At 41.7% G+C, this 13,101-nt stretch overlaps 1 protein-coding gene across 1 annotated transcript in view; it reads left to right on the plus strand.

Annotated features, from left to right (window-relative positions):
- The window catches only part of LOC121874422 (obscurin-like), a 201,004-nt gene that overhangs the window by 86,658 nt on the left and 101,245 nt on the right, over positions 1-13,101 (plus strand). The gene's annotated exons all lie outside the window — the stretch shown is intronic.

The following is a 13,101-nucleotide window of genomic DNA, read 5'->3' on the forward strand; positions in this document are numbered from 1 at the left end:
GATCTTTGTTTGTTTGTTGTTGATTTATATTGTTTCTGTACCTGTAATTGTGTTTGTTTCTGTACCTGTAATTGTGTTTGTTTCTGTACCTGTAATCTGTGACAGGTAAGATATAGGCGTGTATACAGGTATGATCATGGGTTCGGTATGGGCGTAGGTTTGGGCGTTGGTATGGGAACAGGGGCAGGCATGGGTGTAGACGTACGTGTGGGTGTGGGTTTAGATGTGGGTTCAGGTGTGAGTGCTGACGTGAGTGTGGGCGTTGATACAGGGTTGGGCGCAAGTATGGGTACAGTCGTGGGTTTGGGCGTGGTTTTGAGTGTGGGTTTGGGGTTGGTTTGGACGTGGGTTTGGGTGTTATAATGGGTTAGCTTTGGCAGGCCATGGGATCGAGTATTTTAGTCAGGGTCAGAAACTCTTAATGTCAGCAGCTGTTAATTTACCTCATGACTTGTGTACACAGCACCTGTTGTATGTGTGTGTGTGTGTTTGTGTGTGTGTGTGTGTGTGTGTGTGTGTGTGTGTGTGTGTGTGTGTGTGTGTGTGTGTGTGTGTGTGTGTGTGTGTGTGTGCGTGTGTGTGTGTGTGTGTGTGTGCGCGCGAGATATAGGTAATTAATTATATCAAAAAGTATAAATCCTCACCATGAAAACCTAACCTAACCTAACCTAACCTAACCTAACCTAACCTAACCTAACCTAACCTATCCTAACCTAACCTAGACAGATTAATGAGACCACCTTAACCTAAATCTGGGAAAGAACACGCATAAAAAAAATCCCTTAACTTAATTAGAATAGAACTATATTCACACCTGAACTTACCTGTTGAAAAATAGATTAACCCTTAGAGACCAATAGAAAGGTACACATTAACCTGAACTGGATATAATGAGTTAAGAATCTGTTAGGGTTATAGATACTTGTGGTCTTAAAGTTCTGTACAAGGGTAAGGCTGCACTCGGCTGAGATGGAAGTATTTATAGAAAACGTGGCGCTGGGACATGACCATCTCTAAAATGTCTATATTTAACCAGAGACTCAAGCTGCTGCTACTACTCTCTCTCTCTCTCTCCTCATATGGATCACCTAAAGATTAAGCACCTTACCTTATTTCACCTGATGATTAAAACACCTTAACACTACATGGTTAGGTTAGGTTAGGTTAGGTTAGGTTAGCATTAGGGTATTCAATCATCACGTGAAATAAGCTGGGTTGCCAAATCTTCAGGTGATGCCAAAAGACACCTCCTTAACCAGGGAGAGATACGAGCCAGAAGAGAGAAGACGTGGCACCACTGTTCTATAGGCAGAGGGGAGTAGACGTGGCACCACTGTTCTATAGGCAGAGGGAGTAGACGTGGCACCACTGTTCTATATAGGCAGAGGGAGCAGGATTTTGGCACCACTGTTCTATAGGCAGAGGGGAGTAGACGTGGCACCACTGTTCTATAGGCAGAGGGGAGTAGACGTGGCACCACTGTTCTATAGGCAGAGGGGAGTAGACGTGGCACCACTGTTCTATAGGCAGAGGGGAGTAGACGTGGCACCACTGTTCTATAGGCAGAGGGGAGTAGACGTGGCACCACTGTTCTATAGGCAGAGGGGAGTAGACGTGGCACCACTGTTCTATAGGCAGAGGGGAGCAGGACGTAAGCACCACTGTTCTATAGGCAGAGGGGAGTAGACGTGGCACCACTGTTCTATAGGCAGAGGGAGAGACGTGGCACCACTGTTCTATAGGCAGAGGGGAGTAGACGTGCAGTACTGTTATATATTTGTTTACAGGTGGAAGGCGTCTACCTGTCATAAACTCAGGTGCGGAGAGTTGAAAGAGGATAGGGAGGTGGGGGTAGGTGGTAGATAGGAGGCCGGGAGATAGATAAGACACCAGGAGATAGATAGGAGACCAGGTGATAGATAGGATGCCAAGAGATAGGAGATAAAACTCAAGTTACCCAGCAGCTGTAGGAGACCTTGAGAGTCTTGAGGGTGTCTGGTGGGATTCGAACAGCTGATCGTGTGACCACCTGGCGATAGATGGCATTTTTCTCAACCGTCTGGAGACTAATGTTGCTGAGAGAGAGAGAGAGAGAGAGAGAGAGAGAGAGAGTCATCATTCCTACAATTCCTTGGAGATATTCCCTTCCTGTGACCACCGCCTGACAGTGTTGCCATCTTAGGCGACAAACCAGAAGGCGGAAGGAATCTTATTTTTTCATTCACTTTCTTGAGCTTAGAATATATTATCTAATTGACCTACTACTTGAATTTATTACTTTGATTTTTTTTTCGGTACAAATGAAGGTAATTTTTTTCGACACTGTATTCGATTGTTTTCATTTCCTCAACTGTAAATGTAGATGCAAGACAAAATATAGTGTTTATTTTTATTTTTTGTTGGAAAGGATTTTTGGCCAGGTGTAAACAAATCAGGCCCAATGATAATCAGCGTTGTTCAGGTATTAACCAATCAAAATAAATTATCTTTTCAGTTTTCTAAATAAAATCGCTTATTATCCTCTTCACAAACTATTATATTTTATTCAGTTATTTTCTGAGATAAAATAATTATTGGAATATTATATAAAATAGGTCAAGATTATTATGAATTCCACGTATTTATAAAGGTAAGAAATATTTAGTTTACCATTTTATTTTCCTCACATAGATTACCAGTTCCTTGAATCTATACAACTCATAAAATATTATTCAATTTAAGATACATCTATTTGATAAGTCTTAGCGGATACTAGTGTTGCAGAAGTCCCTCTCTGAACCACTCTGTAAAACAACGGATATTATTAACTTTTTCACTATAACGTTTCCAGATAGTGAAGGTGGGTGACGCTATGCTGATACCGTGAGAAAAAATATCATAGACTTATCATAAACACATATTGGAGTTATCTATGTTAGGTGGTGCGTTATATTGCGAGGAGGTGGTCTAGAATTGGTCGTTAAGTCATCACTCGTAAAAATTCAACTACCACTCACACTCGCTGCTGGTTTGTGTTATATCTACATTTTAATACACCTTTTGGATTTATTTGATCACCTGTACGTGTCATTAATCAACTTTCTTCAATCATTTGTTATGGTATAAATTTCATCAGTGTAAAATGTATGTAGTTCGAAACATTGCAAAAAAGTAAATTAATAAATAAATCAGATAAATACAAAATAAAATTACTCGTAGCATATTAATATTCACCTCTTGCTGCTCCCTCTCTGTCATTCCCCATTGAAAAAAAAAATTATTAATAGCCCATGTCAGAAAAATTCATACCCTGATTTTTTTTCGAGTCTGCAAAAAAAAAAAGTAATAAAATAAAATAGATAAAAAAAAAGGAAAGAAAATAGTTTATTATTAATATTCTGATGACAAGTTCTGGTGAAATTTGTGATGTGTAAATATTAACTGAAATATTGATATACAAAACGTTAACTATCCTCACCGTTTTTCTCCTGTTCCTCCTTCTCGTCGTTCTTCCTCCCTTCCTCCTTCATCCCCCCTCCTTCCACCTCTCCACCAACCCTTCTTCAACCTCCACCTCCTCTTTTCCTCTCCATTTCCCCCCTTCCATCATTCCTCTCTCCAATTATCCCTCCTCTTCCTTACTCTTTTGTTCCATCTCTTTACCACCTCCTCCCTTCCTCCCTCCTCCTCCCCCCAACAAAAAAGACTGTTTATTTGTTTTTTTGTTTGTTTGTTTTTGTTCTTTCGTCTAACAATCCGGAGTGTTATTGTGGTATTATGTTGATTCAAGCACTCTTTTGTGTGTGTGTGTGTGTGTGTGTGTGTGTGTGTGTGTGTGTGTGTGTCCCTTATAACCGAATATTGCTTAGTGCCGTATATGAGGGGTCACCATCGTGTCATATAACCAAGAATTCCTCGGTGCCACATACTAAGGCTCGCCATCGTGCCAAATAACCGAGAGTCTTAATACAGTATATAAATATCAAGGGCCATCAATCGTCCCGTTTAAACGAGTGGTGTGCCGACAGCAGCCAAAGATACACTTGAGAACCGTATAACCGAGACTGTCTGAGTGTCGTATACACATGGGTAATTTTATCGTCCCCTTTAAACGAATAATTCATAAATGCCTTAAATAGAATTGTTGGTGCTGTTTATATAAGAGTCATTTACTGGTTTCATTAGAGTGCCGTATACCCGAATGTTCTTTGTGTCGTTTGTATATTGGTCATCTCTGTGCCTTATAAATGAGACCTACAGAGCGCCGTATACACAAAGGTCATCCATGTGCCGTATAAATGAGACCAAGAATGTGCCATATACATAAAGGTCATCTCGGTATACCCATAGGTTATTTCCGTGCCGTTTAAAAGAAACCTACAGAGTGCCGTGTACACTAGAGGTCATCTCCGTGCCGTATAACCGAAGGCCGTGCCGATAGCAGCCAAGAGACGAGGGATGCCAGCCAGCCAGCCCGGAAGTGTATATAAGCAAGATTAGCGAAAATTCTCTTTAACGGGACACTTTTAAACGAATACCAGAGCGAACCACAAGATTGTTATAGCGTATGTACGTGTGTTTACCCTCTATCTTTCTCTCTCTCTCTCTCTCTAAAGACAGAAAGGAAGAAAGAGAGCGAAACAGAGAGAGTGAGAGAGAAAGAATAAGAGGAAAATAAATATATGATAATATAAACAAAACAGAAAAAACAGAGAGAGAGAGAGACTGAAGAATGACCTTGATACATAGGGATACGTGTGTGTGTGTGTGTGTGTGTGTGTGTGTGTGTGTGATGATGATAGACGCCAGAAACAGGTAAAGAATGATGAGAATAAAGTTTGGTTGACTTGAGCCTCTGCCACCCAAGACCTGATGTAGGGGGAGGTGTTGGTTCCATATAGATTCCTGGAGCCTTCTGGTAGGGGGAGTGAGGGACGGGAGAGGGGTAGAGGAGGGAAGTTAGGGAGGGAGGGGGTAGGAGGAGGGGTTTAGAGCGGAGGTAGGAGGGAGGGTTAGGTAAATCACTGTTAACTTGAAAAGATTTTGAAGATTGAATAGATACAATTATTTTGTTTATGTATATATTCAGTGTGTGTGTGTGTGTGTGTGTGTGTGTGTGTGTGTGTGTGTGTGTGTGTGTGTGAATAAACAAACCTGGATATGTATGCATGTGCGTGGCTATGTATGCATATTGTTTCGTAGTGTATGTATGTGTACATGTGTGGGGGTGATCAGGCGTGCTTGTGGGCGGAGGCAAGTCACCCATCGCCTATCTTTAGCAAGGAAGAATGCAAGCACTCCCCCATCTCTCTCTCTCTCAAGTGTGAACCCTCCTTTATCTAAGAATAGTCACAGCGCCAAACTCTATTAGCTAGGAATAGTAACTGTTCCATCCCAGAACAGTGACACGAAGCCAAAATCAATGCCTGACATCATATGGTGCCAAACATTACACATTCAATGCCGATGCCAATCAGTGAAATCTTTTATTCAGTGATATTATGCATCTTACAGCAGTGACAGATGCTTGGAAACAGTGCCTGAGACGTGCTTAAACAATGATCATGTTTACTTCCTCACAGTGACCTGGTACTCATAAACACTGCCTGATATCTGCTTAGAAACAGTGGTTGAATGTTGCTTAAAAATGCCACTGTGTGTCCGTGAGAGATGGCACTGTATACTTGGCACTCATAGATATAGTGCCATGACATTGCCGACTTAGAAGAGTGACACTAGGGGCTTAAAATGGTGCCTGACAACACCATTCAAACACTGTGAAGAGGAAGTGAGAGATGATGAAGGAGGAGGAAGAGGAGGAGTGGAGGAAGTAAATGAGAAGAATAGGAAGGAGAATGATGACAAGAAAAAGAGGAAGGGAACAAGAAGGAGGAAACTAGAGGAACATAAAATAAAGATGAAGAAGAGAAGAAGATTATACATAAAGAAATATGAAGAGCAAGAAAACAAAGAAGAAAAAATAAGATAAAATAAAAGAAAATGGAAAAAACCAAAGATAATTGTATAATGTCAGACACAGTTTTAACCGAGATATATTCACCAAGCTGTTTCGCTCTGTTTTATTCATTGTTTCGAAGCACATAACTCAGACCAGATGTTGCAGGAAGACGCAGCTAAGAAATCATTTTACTTTTAAACACTGTAAATGTAACCTGGCAGAAACATAAGAGATCACTTTGATTTTAAAATTATATATTAGTTTGTGATTCTGTTTTGGTATTTGTCTCGAAGTTTGTGATGAAGCCTGTCTCGGAGCGTGTCTCGAAGCCTCCCTCTCTCTCTCTCTCTCTCTCGGGGCGTGTCTCGAAGCCTCTCTTTCTCTCTCAGGGCGTGTCTCGAAGCCTCCCTCTCTCTCTCTCTCGGAGCGTGTCTCGAAGCCTCTCTCTCTCTCTCAGGGCGTGTCTCGAAGCCTCCCTCTCTCTCTCTCTCTCAGGGCGTGTCTCGAAGCCTCCCTCTCTCTCTCTCTCTCAGGGCGTGTCTCGAAGCAGGTAATATAAGACACTGTACATAAGGCGTGACCACCTTACCTGTCCCCACTACTTTATGACACAGGCGAGGGAGTTGTGGTGGTTCATTTTTGCTCACTGACTCATGTTCTTGTCTGGTCGCTGTGACGTGAGTTAGTGGGTGTGTTTTAAGCGAATAAACATATATAAATAAATATATTCTCGACGCAGAGGAGAGCGTGGGTTTATTTTATTTAATTACACGGTTTAATATAAATTATATTGAAATTTGATGTAAGTTTATATATTATTGCTTTGTTTTTTAATATAAATTACGCCTGGTATAACTATTGGACCATGAATGACAGGGGAACACTTGTTACAGGTAATTACTGAGTTGTTTTACAGGTGTGTTATCACAGGTGTGTTATCACAGGTGTCGTAGATTACCGAACTCAGGTAGATTAACTCTTAAAAGACTATTAGGGCTAGACTTCCGACCACGTGACTCTGTTTACAGTCAACAGCTGTTCTTGTTTACATCATAAGTTCATATGTTTACATCAGATGTTGAGAGTTACATCAACTGATCACCCACATGTCTCTCTGGGGTTTGACAGGTGAGTGTCAAATTACTGTAGCGCCTTAAGATTCTTCAAGTCTCAAGGTATTACAGAAATATTAAGACATTATTAGAATTTTAAGATAGAACCAAAATCACAACTTTGGTAAGAATTATTGAAACGTCCAAGATCGATTTTTTTTAAGAATGAAACACAGATCCAAATTTTGTCTTGATAAAATAAATATCCAATAATCTGTAAAATTTGGGTCTGAGAGATACGGAAAAACACAAAGCTACGACGGCTGCTATTTTGTCAATTTATTTGTTATTGTGTTTGTTGAGTGAAACTTTTTTATGGCCCCCTGAAACTTTCTCACTACTACCACACACACACACAGTCTCTCTCTCTCTCTCTCTCTCTCTCTCTCTCTCTCTCATACACTACAGCAGCTTCTCTTAATTAATTTTGTTATAACTTCAACAAGATTCTATAACTATATTTTACTTCTTTTCGGATTTTTATTTTCCTTTGAGCCGAATAAATCTTTACGGAGGGGGTTTAAGGGGATCAGTTTATTTTAATATATTTTTGAGGGTTAGAAAAAAAATCAGTAAAAAAAAAAAAAGTGTTTGGAGGGTAGACTAAAATTTTTGACAGCAGAATAAACTTTTTAGCGGACAGAATAAACTTTTGGAGGAGTATTAAATTAGAAAGTTATTTTATACGTGTTTTTTTGTTTATTTTGTCAAGAGTGTAATAAATTCTTTCAAAGGACACACACACACACACACACACACACACACACACACACACACACACACACACACACACACACACACACACTACCTGTCACTGGCTTCTGAAAACAGGCCAACAACCCTGAGATATTTAATTTCTTAGGGGTGGGGAGGGGTAAAGGGGGGGGTTGAGATGCCAAGGTACACTCACCCTATCTATCTATCTATCTATCTATCTATCTATCTATCTATCTATCTATCTATCTATCTCTCGTTCCCGTGGGGTCGCCAGCCGTACTCATCCGTCATCCGTCAAATTTTTCGTGAACCGGATGAAATTTGGCGTGAACCGGATCAAATTTGGCGCGCACTGAATCAATTTGGCGCGAATTGTACCATTTTGGCGGGAACCTAAAATGCTCCAACTTCATCTATCTTCGGAATTTGGCGCCAAGTGAATCAAAGGAATTTTTTTTGGCGCGCTTCAAGACCATAACAAGAAGAAGCAGACTAAACACTTCCTACTGAGAGACGAGTGAGAGAAGTTGTCTTAGAGAAGTTGTCTTAGAGAAGTTGTCTTAGAGAAGTTGTCTTAGAGAAGGTTGGGGAGACACAGAGTCATTAGCTAGTGACGATTTTATTCACTCTGTAAACATGTGGGTGTGTGTGTGTGGGTGTGTGTGTGGGTGTGTGGGTGTGTAGGTGTGGGGTGTGTGTGTGGGTGTGTGTATGGGTGTGTGGGTGTGTGTAGGCATTTTATGGGGTATGTGTGTGAATGTGTGGGTGTGTGGGTGTGTGTATGGGGTGTGGGTGTGTGGTATATTGGCTAGTGGACTCGACTCCCCAAGCTATGGCCCTGGCATGATCCCAAGGTAGAGTAAACACACCGGTAATTAGGGACCTGGATGTTAATCAATTTACGGATCGTGTTCTGGGAGTAGTTGTTAGCCAGTGCAGTTGGGGAGTTGTCCGGTCCTCTGGGATTATTGCTTAACATGTAGCTCATTAACTCAGGGTGTGGTTGTTGTTAGTGCCGGCAAGCCTCTATCATGACGGGCGAGCATTACGTGTGTGTATGTGTGTGTGTGTGTGTGTGAAGGTTACTTTACTCTTTGGTACACATAGAGGATTTAATACCTCTTTTTTCTTCCATTAATTATATTCTTGTTAAGATGGATTTTTTTCCCCGTCAGGTATAGTTAAGGTAAGTCAGGTGAGTTGGCCGGCAGGTGACGCAACCAATAGACCAGAAACTAATTAGATTTATTTATTTTTATTTACATTACTCTCTCTCTCATCTATAAGGTCCAAAATCACACTCAGGGCCCCCAAACTTTCACCTTAATGCCCCTAAATGTGACCAAACTTACCCCTAAAAGCCTATTATTGGGAACCAGGAAACTCTCATAATCTAAATACCTCAAGACATCAAGAAATCAAGACCTCCCTAATTAGTGCCCTGGTCGACGTGTTCTTGTTCCTGCCAGACAGTTTAAACACAGTAAGGCGGAGCTCTGAGGAGGATGGGAGGTGGTGGCAAGGTTGGTGGTCTTTGGTGTGAGAGAGAGAGAGAGAGAGACAGAGAGAGAGAGAGAGTGAATAACGGTCTCTTGGGGTGACTGTTTCTGGGGGTGACGGTCTCTGGGGTGACGGTCTCTGGGGTGACGGTCTCTGGGTGACGGTCTCTCTGGGGTGACGGTTCTGGGTGACGGTCTCTGGGGTGACGGTCTCTGGGTGACGGTCTCTGGGTGACGGTCTCTGGGGTGACGGTCTCTGGGGTGATTTGGTCTCTGGGTGACGGTCTCTGGGGTGACGGTCTCTCTGGGGTGACAGGTCTTGGGTGATTTGTCTCTCAGGGTGACGGTCTCTGGGGTGACGGTCTCTGGGGTGGAGGTGGTCTCTTGGGTGATTGTCCTGGGTGACGGTCTCTAGGGTGATTTGGTCAGACGGTCTCTGGGGTGACGGTCTCTTGGGGTGACGGTCTCTGGGTGACGGTCTCTCTGTGGACGGTCTCTTGGGTGACGGTCTTGGGTGACGGTCTTGGTGACGGTCTCGGGGTGACGGTCTCTGGGGTAGACGGTCTCAGGGTGACGGTCTCTGGGGTGACGGTCTCTAGGGTGACGGTCTCTGGGGTGACGGTCTCTTGGGTGACGGTTCTGGGGTGACGGTCTCGGTGTCAGTTCCCTGGGGTGACGGTCTCTGGGGCCATGGTCTCTGGGGTGACGGTCTCTGGGGGCAGGTTGTACGCTCGTCAGTCATTCCATCATTAACTATCGTGATAGGGGTGATAGGGGTGCCAGGAGGGGTGCCGTGAGGGGTACAAGGGGAGGGGCACCATGGGGGTAGTGCCAGGAGGGGTGCCATGAGGGGTACAAGGGGAGGGGCACCATGGGGGTAGTGCCAGGAGGGGTGCCATGAGGGGTACAAGGTGAAGGGGTACAATGGGAGGGGTGCCAGGGGGTAAAGGGGGGGGCAGTGCCAAGGTTGGCACTGGTGGGTAGGGCCAGTGTGCGGTTCGGCGTTCATCGCTCTGCATGCCCGCTCCTCCAACCTGCTCTAGGTACGCCCACACGCCCACGGCTGCTTCTATACACTCTAGGCGCTCAAATGTTCACGCCCACTGATGCCTCTTTACGTCTATGGCGCCCACACGCCCCTACTCGTCTATATACAACCACAGTGTTATTAAGCCTACGCTGGCACGCCCACGTCTTTCTCTATACACTCACGGTGTCCATACTCCCACGCTAGAACGTCCACGCCCACTTCTATACACCCATAAGTGTACTGTGTGTATTAACGCGAGGATGAGGGAAAATAACCTTTTAGAATTTAGAAAGTTGTCCCATCACATTCCGACGACTGCTGTTAGAAAGTGTCGGCGGCCGAGAGAAAGGTGCCATAAGTGTCAAGTGCCGAGCAGGAGTGCCACGGGGGAGAGAAAACGTATATTACAGTGCCAGTGAACGGATTTAGCTTGCTCCTCTGGACACCGGTTGCAGCTAAAATAAAAGGAAAATGGATCTGATAAATAAAAATTAACTCTCACTCAATTTATTATTATTTCAAGTTAATTATTTATATAGAAAAGTATAGAATAATTAATGGATAAATAGTTGTTATTGGTATATATCATTTAATGTTATAATCCTCATTTAACTTCCTCGAAAAGACAAATTAATTGAAAGAACAAATATTACACATTCACTAATTTTTTTCAGAAGAATAAAATTGTAAAAAAAAATATATTTGTTAATGAATAGTCGAAGAAATACTGGTGATTAATTTAGGGGGATTTTAAGTTAAGGAATAAATCTGACCCTCAAGTGTGGATTACATCAGGGATTACTAGATGAAGAGGAAGTGTTTTAAATAGTATAGGTAAATCTCTTGATAAGCCCCTCTCCTTCTCTCTCTCCCTCTCTTCCCCCTCTCACCTGATTCCATTCCTCAACCCCCGTTCTTTCCTCTCCCCTCCCCCTCCCTCTCCTCCCTCTCCCTCTCCCCTCTTCTCACACCTCAGCAGAATCTTATTTTAGAGAGTAAGAGAAGAGGAATTTGTCTTAAAAGATGATCCCCCGCCGACTGTTTGGTAATGTGTGGCATTTTCCTGTTTGTCTGTCTGTCTGTCTGTCTGTCTGTCTGTCTGTCTGTCTGTCTGTCTGTCTGTCTGTCACTGTAGAAATAACATGATTGTGGATCAGAATTTAATAAAGGTATAAATTAATGAAGCATTTATGGACATATAACAAGAATTTTTTATGGAATGGGAATTTAAGTTGTGGGAATTTTTAAGGAAGGATTATTTTAATTAGGAATCAGAATTAATGGGAATCTGGAATCTCATTAAGGTTTGAGAATTTATTGAGGGTAATTGATTAAAGTGAGTAGAATTTATTAGGGAAGATTAATAAAGAGTGAGAATTTATGTGTAAGGGATGGGAATTTTTTTAAAAGGGGGCTCTCTCTCTCTCTCCACTTACAATATGAGACCAAGATTATTTACATCAACTTAAGTGCATGGTCAAGTGTATATATTTATAAGTATTATACCTAGAGTCTTATAAGTGGAATACCAAAATTATAAGTAGTTTGGGTCTTTATAAGTAGATCACGTGGATGTTTTTTATTATTATAAGTAGGGAGAATTGTTTGGTATTATCTTATAAGTAGAATGGGATTTATTTTATAAGTAGTAGTGTAGAGTAGGGGGAGAGATAGATCACTTATAATCACCACTACTTATGTGTATGATTTGTTTGTAAGTAACTCTGGAGTGTTAAGTGTTAAGTGAATTATCAAGGTGGTTTTATAAGTGTGTGTCCAGTTCTGCTCGTTTTTGTAAGTGAGATGTTCGAAGCCTTTCTAGTGATATTAAAATGTTCGAGATTATTGTAAGTATTATAAGTTGGATCTATTTTATAAGTAGTGACTAAAGGAGCTGAAGCTAAAGTGTGATAATTTTTTTTAAGTAGTAGGTTTTAAAGGGACTGTTTATAAGTAGAAAACAATTGGTGCGGGAATCTTATAAGTAAAGTGACGTTCATTACCTCGGATTATTTAAGTAGGCTTACCTGTTGGTTTTGTAAGTAGACGACAGGTATTAAGAGAGAAGAGTAGGAGGTAAACAATTCTGTAATGAAGTTTTGCTGATGACTTCACACACACACACACACACACACACACACACACACACACACACCTGTAGCTGCAGCCAAACTTAAAATAATTAACCTTGAGTCTAACACTAACTGAGTCACACGCCCACCTAGAGAGTCTCAGATATTCTTGAAGACTCATCTGTCTACCCTAAATTGTAGGTCCAAGAGGTTGGTCTATCCGGCCCACTTAACTTACGATACAAAAGTGGATTCTCAGAGCCACTTAAGGTAGTGTGTCATTCTAATTAGAGGCGTGAGAACGTATCCATCTGATTCACAATAAGGTAAAACACAAAGTCATATATTTAAACAACCTCGATTTAATTTGTTACCTTAGTTTAATTATCAGAGCGTCCCATACCTGGACCAGCTTAGGTAAGGTAGACAATTAGACTTCTCAGAGATTCCCAACACATTATCCCTCGCTAATTGTTATTGTAAGAATGTGTTTAATTGACTCATTTAACCTCACTGAGCCTATAGCACATTAATAGATTCTCAAAGGATCGATTGGCAATTTCTTTCTATTTCCTTACAGTGGAGTTTTAGTATTATGTCCGGGTTATATTTGGTGTTATAATTCTGTCATTGTTTAGGTAAGTTGTAAGTTTTTTCACATTAATATATGAACCTGTTATAAGGATATTTTTTCAAGTTGGTTTATTTTCATGTTGAGTGTAAGAAGGCTTAT

Source organism: Homarus americanus, unplaced genomic scaffold (assembly GCF_018991925.1).
Source record: "Homarus americanus isolate GMGI-L3 unplaced genomic scaffold, GMGI_Hamer_2.0 scaffold43349, whole genome shotgun sequence".
NCBI lineage: Eukaryota > Metazoa > Arthropoda > Malacostraca > Decapoda > Nephropidae > Homarus > Homarus americanus.